The sequence below is a fragment of the Gadus chalcogrammus genome, chromosome 5, assembly GCF_026213295.1.
Source record: "Gadus chalcogrammus isolate NIFS_2021 chromosome 5, NIFS_Gcha_1.0, whole genome shotgun sequence".
NCBI lineage: Eukaryota > Metazoa > Chordata > Actinopteri > Gadiformes > Gadidae > Gadus > Gadus chalcogrammus.
In genome coordinates, this window is record NC_079416.1 from 15,871,636 (window position 1) to 15,881,635 (window position 10,000).

A 10,000-nucleotide genomic window follows, 5' to 3' on the forward strand; every position below is an offset into this window, starting at 1 on the left:
GGAATGAGGGTGTGAAGGGGGGAGGGAGAGAAAGAAAAAGAGTATGGTAGGTGTAGTAAAGTGAGTAAGGCGTATATGGTTAATATAAAGGTGTTGCTGAAATATAAACAATATAAGGCAACAAAGGTGAATAGAATAGAACAGAACAGAAAAAAGACAAACACAAACTGTAATCTACAGACAGGCAGACTGAGTCAGGGCAGTACTGCTGCACGGGTCTGCACGTTGCGACGGTTACCTAACATCTGTTTGTGATACAGCGATGCAGCAGGCACAGATCTACTGCTCAATCCGACTCATTTACGGCTTATTAGGCTTCACTTATGTTAAAGCAGAACTTACCAGGGTTGCAGGGTGGGCTTTACTGGCTTTAAACACATGCATGTATGGACGCACATAACCGCACACACATACTTCTGAACCGTTTATACACACATTAACATTCACGTACACGTTTGTATGTGTGGGCCCAACCACACATGAAAACACATTCACACGCACACACAGACACACACACCAACGACCCACTAGGGATGGTGATTGCTAGGAGCTTAGAACCAGACGGAACAACTGAAAAGCCTTCTGCTCATTGAAAAACAGGGGAGAACCGGCGATGTCAGATAATGTTAAGCCTGCGTAAGAAAACGGATTGTTAGCCTAGGCTAATATAGAAGTCACTGCCAGAAAACAAAGGAGGGATTTGTATTTATTCTTGTGAACATTGGGTTGTATAATCAGTCGACTCCAGGGACTGGCTTTGATCGCCGATGTCCTATCTGGCACCATCCTTGAGCAAGAGGCTGTAAATTAAACACTTGTATCCTAATTCAACCTGAAGTCACTTTGAAGAATAAGTTAATAGTGCATCTCCTCTCTCAGGGGAAGGTCTGCCAAACTCTGACGTCCGTCGTGGATCAGGGCGTTGATAGAGTATGGAATGGAAAATAAAAAGCGTTTCGCATCTGTGCCCCAAGGGAACAATTATGCAGACTACAACACCAAGCAACACCAATCGTTTGGTCTGCTCAACCTCCACCCGTACCTCCACACAGGCCCTGCCAACGCCGATAGCAACACTGGAGCCACGGATTAAAGGACTTGAAATTGCAACTGGAAAGCGGTGAATGGATCTTATCGGCATTATGGGCATAACCACGAGACTCTACTCTACTGGAACACAGGCTTATCTGGAATGACTGTCGGACAGACACACACACACACACACACACACACACACACACACACACACACACACACACACACACACACACACACACACACACACACACACACACACACACACACACACACACACACACACACACACACGCCAGGTCCACATGTGTTTTGGTATGACAACATGCAGCTGTGATGTGTCACTCTCTCATTTCCCAATTGTGTGTGGTCAGTATGTGGTGTGTTGTGGTATGGTGTGGTGTGTGTGTGAAGGGGGCGGGAGCTAGCTGAATTGTAATTGAGCAGGTTGTGAGCAGTTTGATTAATGACTCTGTTTGAGCGTGTGTGTGCGTGTGTGTGTGATCAAAGTGTGAACCCTTAACGCTGAATGCCATGTGTGTGTGCAGATGCTCATATTTGCACTACACAACGGGCATCGTGCCTAACTCCTCCACTGTTTCTTTATGCGTAGGTGTATTATTATCTGCACACACGAGGAGGAAACATGTGTGTGTTTTTCAACGCAACACCAGAGCCAACAGTAACTACACCGTGTACTACATTGGATGAATGATTACATATTTGTATATCTTTAAATCAAACATGAGCAGTCCCAGGGCCTCAGCTCTCTCTAGGTTTGAGGAATAGCGTGATTCACATCCTTTATCATGATTTGTAGAAAGACACGGGTGGAAGAGAGAGATAAAGGGGTAGAGAAGAGAGCTCAGATGAGAGTAGGACGAGAGAAGAGAAATGGAGAGGATGAGAGAAGGAGAAAAGAGAGGACTGAGAAGAGGACGAAAAGAGCGAGAGTTATCGCTACACACACTATTGACACAACAGAGTACTACACACAACACACACAGTGTGCTCAATCCATCTCCCTCAACACCTGGACAGGGATGAGGAGGGAAGAAGATATGTGAGAGGAAGTCAGAATTATATATATATATATATATATATATATATATATATTTATATATATATATATATATATATATATATATATATTTATAAAGAGAGAGACCCGATTCCACCCCAGAAAACGTCCTCTTCAAATAACAACACAACTGTGCGTGTGTGTACCACTTGTGTAAGAGCAGCATCTAGCAGGGATGGGTATGACTGCGACCTGGGCCAGGATACCTATATTTAAGCGCTGGGCCTCCGCCGGATACCTCAGATACCTACTCCGCACGTCATTCTCTCCTTCCTGGCTCACGCGCTCTTTAATTAACGTACGACGGGAAAAGATACGTGGCTGACGAGTCGATGTTGCGCATTTAGGAATGAGCGCATTTAGAGAGGCGCTTTTAAATAGCCAATAGGCAAGTCGAGTCGGATTCGGTTCGGCGAAGTCGATTCAAAACAACGTCTGGGAAAATGCTTCGCAGGGCCCACATGAAGAGGGCTCGACAACAACACCACGCAGCTTATGAGGCTTCAGTGGCAGATGGGGGAAACAAGCCGGGGGTGGCGGGGAGGAGAATCCCTCTTTGAAACGTATCATTTGCTTTGTTTTTATGTGCGTAAACAGTGGGCGCTTTATTGCAGGTTTGTATCAAAAGGCGACAGATGCACCAGAGTGCACGCGGCGGGCGTCGACTGTGTTTGTGTGTCTGTGCGGTGGTTTAAGTGCTGTGTTTGTATGACATCAGTTAAGTGTGTGTATCCTATGAGTATGTGGGTGTTTATCTGCACGTGTGGGGTTGTGAAGGCGTGTGTATACAGGCGTGTGTGCATGTGTATTTTTGTGTTTGTGTGTTTCTGTCACCGTGTGTTTGTGTGTATGTGTGTGTGTGTGTGTGTGTGTGTGTGTGTGTGTGTGTGTACGTTTGCTTGTCTATGTGTGAGTGGTTCTGTGTGCACATGTATGTGCCAGTATGTGAACACGTATGCATACTTCTGTTGGAACATTTGTCTAAACACGAGGGCACTTCTTGTATGTTTTGGCCCCTGGAGACAGTGGGAAACAGCCCAGCCCGGCGGGGCCCCAAACTCCAGGTTCCCATGAGACGCCCTGGGTTCAGGCCGCCCAGCATCGTTGAGCCTTTAATTAGGAAGCCATCAAAACATTTGTGTTTTGGGAAGAATCCGCAGAGTGTATGAAACTGACCCAGTGCATGAAAACTTGAAATGGGAGTCTTTAATTCAGTTGATGAGCACTTCTGCGTGAATGGGGGGGGGAACGATGTGTGTTGCTTTAACAACAACAACAACAACAACAACAAAGCTTGATAACATTTGATAATAATACCATCCCTTATTGTTGGGTGATCCAGGGTGATCCAGGGTTACCGGTGTGGGGCGATGCAGACAGCATGTGAGCCCCACGAGGCAGCAGCCAATCAAACACAGAGCAGGAGAAATCATCCATCACGTTGAAAGAGTGAAAGTCATATCATTGAACCACATCTCTCTACCCCAAGGGCTTGGGGGCGGGGGCGGGGGCGGGGGCGGGGGGGGGGGGGGGGTTTCTGACTCACACACGCATTCAAACATACGCTCGCTCATACACAAGCATGCACACACGCAGTCACAGGAGCAACCTGATCACAGATGGGACGAAGTGTACACACGGCTATACACACACCCTTACATTTGATATATCTGTGTTGTCCCCCTGGGGGGTCCACAGCTGGACACAGAGGGGAGGGGGGAGACAAAGGCAAGAGAGAGAGAGAGAGAGAGAGAGAGAGAGAGAGAGAGAGAGAGAGAGAGAGAGAGAGAGAGAGAGAGAGAGAGAGAGAGAGAGAGAGAGAGAGAGAGAGAGAGAGAGAGAGAGAGAGAGAGAGAGAGAGAGAGAATGTAGGATTAGTTTCAGCTCCAATCACAGCGGCAGTTCCCCAGCAGGACTCCGCATTAACTACCAGTTGGGAGTCACAATCCCATCTCACACTTTTTTTTTCTCCCTTCCTGCATCCTGCCTTTCTCCGCCCCTCTCTTCCTCTCTCTCCCTCGCTGTGAGTCAAGTACAGCTGTGCTTGTTACCATAGAAACTATCTCCGTCCACATATTGAAGATTGAAGTTTGTGATGTATACTTACTTAGTCAGCAGAGCAGGGAACACTAGGGCCGCGTTTGGGTACGTTTATTTGGCTTACGCCTACACTAGGCTTGGCGATATCATAGATACTAAATATGCCCTTCATACTTCCATGGACAGTTTATTGTCATGTGTTCAGGAGATGAGCCGCAAAGTCCAAAACTGAGCGCTAAAAGCATTTGTAAAGGGTCCGGTGTAAATGATGCATATAAAACAAAAATAAAGATTTATTTATTCAAATACTACAGTCATTATTTGGTTCCGGTATCAATTCAGTCATCCCATTGTAGAAGAATACCACAACTAATGCCAAATAACAAATATGTTACAACTACAAAAGCTTTTCAATGAACGTTAGTGAATATGAATCTCTATAAACAGCTAGTGTTTCTGTTTTTAAACCGACTTTCTCTGGCACCTACAGCACTAGCTACACTGATAATAACTCCAGACTAGTCCCCGGCCCTGGAGTTGGATGACATCACAGATGCTGATTGGCTGAGGCAGGAAGGAGATGACCTCACACAAAACGCCGACCCCGAGGCTGAGCTCACTAAGAACACACAATCAGGAACACCTTAAAAGCACATAGAGTGGATGGAGACGCACACACACACACACACACACACACACACACACACACACACACACACACACACACACACACACACACACACACACACACACACACACACACACACACACACACACACACACACACACACAATGGAATATGATTCACATACCACACATCTAAACACACCATTATCCCAAATGAGCTGCTGATCAAAGACATGAGGGACCCACTGGCTGTGTCCTTGACTCGCCACCTGGATCATGTGTCACCATCCTCAGCATCATCCTCTCTATATGGTAACGGAGGAACCAGAATTGTAATGCTATGTTAATTCTACAATGACGTTATATTATTTTATTTATTGATGCAGCTTAATAACTTATTAAGCAATATAACTATTTTGGTTCCATTGGTGAGTTGAGAGTGACAGAGCGAGAGAGAGAAAGGGAGAATAAGAGAGAGCGCGAGAGAGCGAGAGAGAGAGCTAAACAGAGCAGGATAGTGGAAGGCGATAAAGAGAGAGATAAGGCAGAGAAAGAGTGAGAGAGTGACAATGAGTCAGTGAGTAAAGGAGAGAGAGAGAGAGAGACGTTCATTTGTTTTGCAGTGGTTTCGAAACAGAAAGGACCAGTACAGTTGCAGTGGACTCTACTGAACTTTACTGTGCTGTAGAGCTAACCACATAAGACGCACACACACACACAGTGACCACGGGGTGGTCAGACTGGCAGGCGGACAGGATACTGGAGTGAGACGGGGTCTGACCAGATCACTGAATTGGGCCTGCCAACACACACAGTACAAATCATATTTTAAATCTGTGAGTGCATGTGTGCATAAGCGTGTGTGCACATGGGGTTAGTATAATATTTTTGCTTGCTTCTCTCCTGTGCACATATTGTGTGTTTATAAGTAGTTGCAGTGATAATGTTCCTAGGTGTCTATACGTGTGCACTGTGCATGCATGGGTTTGAGTTGATACACTTGTATGCCCATGCGTGCGCATTTCGTGTGTGTGAGTGTGAGTGTGAGTGTGAGTGTGTGTGTGTGTGTGTTTGACCTCAAAATGTGTGAATGCGTGTGTATGTGTCTGTATGTGGAACATGGCATTTAAAAGGGAGTCGGTGGAAAACTGGAATTTGAATTGTGTTTACTGATGGAGATAAGAGCTGTCACATTACACAACCGGGGAGAGAGTGAGTGATTCAGTAGAGTGCATGTGTGCGTGTGTAAGTGAGCAGAGAGAGAGAGAGTCTGAGAGATAGAGAGGAAGAGAAAAAACCTAGAGAGACACAGAAAGAATATGAGAGAGAGGGAGAAAGAGTGAGACCTAGAGAGTTAGAGAGAGCGAGAAACAGAAAGAGAGCGAGAGCGATTAGAGAATGATTTGCAGGTGGAGCCAAAGGGGAGGCAGAGGCTGAACATTCAAGAGCAGAGCTGCCGAAGAAAGAGAGCGAGAAAATAGAGAGCGATGACCGGCTAAAAGGAGAGAGAGAAGCACTTATCCCTTGGCAATGTCAAAGGGATCTTACTGTATTAACAAACGTTGAATGGATTCAAACAGGCAGAGAGTGAGGGGTGGACAGGGAGATAGAAGGAGAGACTGATTAATGGTTAGTGGGTACAGGGTTGGAAAACATTTATTTCGGGGTACCCTCCTCTCTACCCTTTTCTCCTCTTCTCCTCTTTCTCCCTTCCCTCATTTATCATCTCCTGGCTCCTTCTCTCGTCTCGTTGTAAAGGCATAACGCAGCCCAACTTGTGTCCGACCTACCATGGGCAAACTTCATGCAACTTCAACAATTTCATAAAGCGTCCGCCTTAAGCTGGCATTTCCTGCTTGAATTGTACGTTTCCCTTCTCTCACTTCCTCACTCCACTTTCCTCCTCTCTCTTGTCCCTACCGTCAACTCCCCTCGCCTTCCCTCCCATCATCTCACCTCCTATCATGTCCCCTACACTCCCCTCCCCTACCTCCATCTCCTCCCCGCTCGTATCCCCACCCGTCCTCCCGGTCTCCAGTCCGGTCGTTAGCCTCCCCTCCCCTCCCCTCCTGTCATTCCCCTACACTTCCCCCACCACTGCCTCGGCCTGCCATTCCGTCTGTGGTCAGGGAGTGAGACGCATGGTCTGGCCGCACTGACCAATAAAAGCCGGCGTTCTGCCTCTGTCATTCAGTTCTGCCCGTCTGCTGAACAGCTCTCTCTCTCTCTCTCTCTCTCTCTCTCTCTCTCTCTCTCTCTCTCTCTCTCTCTCTCTCTCTCTCTCTCTCTCTCTCTCTCTCTCTCTCTCTCTCTCTCTCTCTCTCTCTCTCTCTCTCTCTCTCTCTCTCTCTCTCTCTCTCTCTCTCTCTCTCTCTCTCTCTCTCTCTCTCTCCTCCCATCCAGATCTATTTTTAACGACGTTTTCCGATGTTGGAACTCGTTTAAGGGGGATAAAAAAAACTAGGAAACGGCGGTGGGTCGTATGCTGAAACTGGTCTGCCTGTGGTCGCATGTACGAAAAAAAGATTTAACAACAGCAAAGAAAGGTAATGAGCTGAGTTTGGAGAGTGACGCACAGAAAGGCAACTGTAAAATATTTTTAGCCTCGGGCGGGGATTGTCTCAATCCCTACTGACCCAACGCCAATGACGAGCAGACCAGAACCACGACATAATGGATTCTTTCTCTGAAGTTTTTCCCTTTCTTTTTTCTTTCTTTTGTCGGCTTTCTCTTTCCCTTATTTTCTCTTTTCCCCTCACGCTAACTTGCTTGGAAAGAGTATGTGTTGTGTGCGTGCGTGCGTGTGTGTGCGTGCGTGCGGACAAAGACAGCTTCTGTTGACAACAGATTTCAATCAGGCATTCAATGGATAGCAATTTACTCGTTACACACAAGTGCAGACAAACACATACACACATACATTCCAGAGCCCACGGATGTGAGCTGGGGACAGTCACAGCCAAGCAACCAATCAGCACTCAGTATCACAGCCACAATGGAGACAGTCAATGAGAAGCAGAGGATCATGGGAGATCTTCAGATCAAAGTTTCCAACTTTCAACACTGACTCACTCCCCTAATTTCACTCTCTCGCCCTCCCTCTCTCTCTCTCCCTCTTTTTAGTACACACCAGGGGTTGGATTTCCATAGCTTATGTTTATTAAGTCTGGCTTATGCCCGCGCTCTGCATGGCGCATCCAGGTATTAATCACATTGGCTCATGTTCACAGACAGCATGGACAGTGCTGGTGCTGCCTCCAAGCAGCAACACTAAGCTAATTCCTATCCAACTTTTAAAAGAGAAAAGTGTGGACCCCTCGGATGGACCCCATCCGAGGGGTCCAAAGGGGCAAGAGATGGACTACAGGTTTAGTCGATTATTATGCCCTAGACAGAATGGTTGTCGTGTTGTCATAAGAAATAAAAATAATGCCAAACCTGACATTAACCTTTAATTATATAATTAAAGCGTATCACTCAGACGAGATGTCAACTCTTGAGTGTATGGCAAAGTGTCCGAGACGAGTGCGCACACACAATAAGTAGATTTCATAGACTTTATTGTAACATTTTTGAGACTTTTGTCAAACAAGTCAACACTGCTATGCTGAACTAGATAATAATAACAAATCAGGTAGTTGACAGATCCACTCTGAGAATATGGCAGACACACACACACTTATTGTACCAAAGGTTTGCATTATAGTCTATTGTAAAACTTGATTGATTTGTTTACGTAAGAGACATCAAATATATTTGGCTTGTTTCACGCGGACAGAATACAGGCAGGCAGTTTCTGCGACGATGAACACAGGTTGCCGTTCAAAACCCTCCCTTTTTCGCTTCCTAGTGTAACCCTTCATTTACCTTTATAATTACACAGTTAAAGGAACAAACGAACAATAACAAATGGAGCAGTTGAGAACTCTAGACGCTCAATAGCTTGGTCTCCCTTCCTCTGTAGCTGCCGTCCTGCTCAGTATTATAACCCATGATCTTCTCATATTCTCCTGTGTACGGATGTCTTTCCAGCCCTGTCAGTTGTAACAGAAAGGGGTCCACACTACTCATCCTTCCGCCCAGTGTCACCGCCCATATTTAAGTAATTTCCCTTAAATACAAGAAATACACTAAAGAACTATGGAGCGGCTTTTAAAATGTTGTCAAAGGACTGTGGTCTTATCTCTCTCTCTGACCACCACGTCGTCGTCACCCTCTCCTGCCCTCGGAATAATATTAACGAAAGTGTGAGAGAGGAAGTTCAAGTTAAAGTCATTCTGGTCAGAGGCACATGGACTTAGGCTAACAGCTAACCTGAGATGTCTAACCAACCACACACACACACACACACACACACACACACACACACACACACACACACACACACACACACACACACACACACACACACACACACACACACACACACACACACACACACACACACACACACACACACACACACACCCCTGCTGTGTGGCTCCACACTCACACTTTCCCTATGACATCTTCATTTTTAGAAGCTTGCCGCGGTCATGCAATGCGAGACGACCACCCACCCACACACACACAGACACACAGACACACAGACACACAGACAAGGCCCTATTTTATTTATGGGCTTCATGGTACTTTTAGTGTTTCAGTCATTCACATTCCTCTGCTGTGTGTGTGTGTATGTGTGCGTGTGCGTGTGCACGTGTACGTGTACGTGTACGTGTACGTGTGTGTGTGTGTGTGTGTGTGTGTTTACATACTGTGACATCATTTCGGCTGCCTCGGGGGGTGCTCCCGGGCTAGTCTGGAGTGAGGTCCGCATTACATTGAAGCTTTGTCGTGACCGAGTCAGACTCGGCCAAATAGTGGATCCAAAAGCCGCTGATTCCCTCCACAAAGCACTTACGTTATATTTAGGCTGCCGGGTAGAGTAGAGTGCACTGTGGACAATAAATTAAGTTACAGCTGAAGTGCAGATTATTATTTATTTTTGACCAAACAACCAATCGATTGGTCAAAGAGTCGGTTGAATTTTAGTCAACCAAGGTCTTCTTTGGTTTTCTACAGCTCTAGCCCCGACAATGTTGCCCTGAAGGAAAACACCAGCATATGTTATTATGCAGGCCGTTTATGCTCAAATGTTGAGGTTACCTGTATAGTTTCTGTTGTAAGAATCAAAACAGGCATTTACTTTTTCTCCAAAATTTTTGGTGTGGCGTT

At 46.1% G+C, this 10,000-nt stretch overlaps 1 protein-coding gene across 1 annotated transcript in view; it reads right to left on the reverse strand.

Moving 5' to 3' along the window:
• The window catches only part of LOC130382135 (serine/threonine-protein phosphatase 2A regulatory subunit B'' subunit alpha-like), a 33,469-nt gene that overhangs the window by 19,524 nt on the left and 3,945 nt on the right, over positions 1 to 10,000 (reverse strand). The window contains 1 exon segment of the mRNA XM_056589746.1: positions 9,541 to 9,720. The gene's annotated coding sequence lies outside the window, so the exon portion shown is untranslated.